Source organism: Crocodylus porosus, unplaced genomic scaffold (genome assembly GCF_001723895.1).
Source record: "Crocodylus porosus isolate Cpor-Errol unplaced genomic scaffold, CroPor_comp1, whole genome shotgun sequence".
Taxonomy (NCBI): domain Eukaryota; kingdom Metazoa; phylum Chordata; order Crocodylia; family Crocodylidae; genus Crocodylus; species Crocodylus porosus.
This window is the reverse complement of record NW_017728919.1, coordinates 329,570-331,180: the sequence shown is the minus strand read 5'-3', so window position 1 is coordinate 331,180 and position 1,611 is coordinate 329,570.

The window sequence follows — 1,611 nt, the reverse complement described above, 5'->3', positions numbered from 1 at the left end:
TGAGCCCTTGTTTCCTTCTCTTAATTGGCTTGATTTCATGGGGGTGAGAAGGGCAGGCCTTAAAAGGCGTCACAGAAAAAGAAATCTAATGAAAGTGCAGGGTTAGCACTTCAAGCCAGACAGACTCAAATTAGATGCGTTTTTATCAGGGAGGACGATTTATTATCTGAACAAATGGCTGAGGCTCGGATGGATTTTCCATCTCCTGGTATGTTGCAATCAGCATCTATACGCCTGCCTGGGAAGATAAGCTATTGATGAACAAGCTGTGGAGCTCCAAGATAGGGGGAAACTGGATGAAGGTTTGGGGGCCTGAGTTATCCTGGAGATGAGGATTTTAAGGCTCTCTTCTGGGTCTTAAGAATGATTTTGTTTTTATATGGAAAACAGCTTCTGGCCCCTGCCCCAAAAGCTTACAGCAGAGATGAACCCTGGACACGCCCCGTGGGTGCAGCAACCACTGATTTAATTAACTCCTGGCAGCTGCTGTCTGAAAGGAGCCCATTTGCCAGTGTTCGATATCACTGCAAGGCTTGTCTCAGTAATGACTCTTATAATCTCCTGCCAACCCTAGCACGGAAGCAAGCTGCTGCACCCCGTCCACCCGGGACGCAAGCAGGCAGCAGAGCTGGAAAGCTGCAGTCATTTGTGCTTGGTTCCACAGAGGCAAAAATCACTGCTGATATCCAAAGGGGAATAAATGTTTCCTGGCTTCTGCCGGGTATTACAAGCCCGGGCAAGAGCAGCAGCTGTAGTATGCAGTCTGCTCTGCCCTCCCTGCCTCTGTGCCAGTACCCCCCACCCCAAGGTCATGTGCACATAGTTTCATCTTAATGGGAGGAGGGGGGGAAGCAGGCTACAAGTGGGCCAGACTGTTGCCCTTGTTCGATAGCATTCCCCTGCTGTTTCCCTTCGTGCACTCCATCACCCACAATCGCACGTTAATTATGTCTGGATTGTAGCATCTGCTGCACAGCGTTGCCCTGGGGTTTTTGCAGTGCAGACGGCTAGTCCTTTGGAGGCTCTTTTTTCTGTTCAGGCTGCTCCGCTGGCTTTTTTTTTATTGCAGGTTAGGGTGTAAAGAGGGTTCTTCACTAGGAGAAGAGTCAGGTCCCTTGGCAATGGGGCTGCAGCAGGAAACATGTTTCTCCCCTCCCCTCCATGTATGCAGGTGAATGCAACCATGCTCGAGACTGGGCAGGCTTCCTGTGGATGGAAGGAGGCATCTCCTGCTTGGTTTTCAGTCTGCAGGACTGCTGGGGCCACGTGAATCTGAAACCATGGTGTGCATCGTGATGCAAGGGAGCCAAGGTCTCACTCAACCCTTCCAGCTGCAGGCTTGCCTAGGCATCGGATCTGATGCTCTCAGTGACACCCTAAAGCCTTCAAGTGGGCAGAAGTGGCATTTTCTGGGCAATCCCCCTGGCCTTGTCAGCTACTGAAGCAACCATCGAGGCTTTCCACAGCTGCTGGCTCTGAGGCACTGCCACGATTCCCTGGTCTCTGCTGCTGAGGACCGTAGCAAGCGGTGTTAAACCAGGGCCACACAGCTTAACCAGCACGGCTGCATCGGCCTGGAGCGCAAACCCCTCCCACCCCCTTAGTCACATA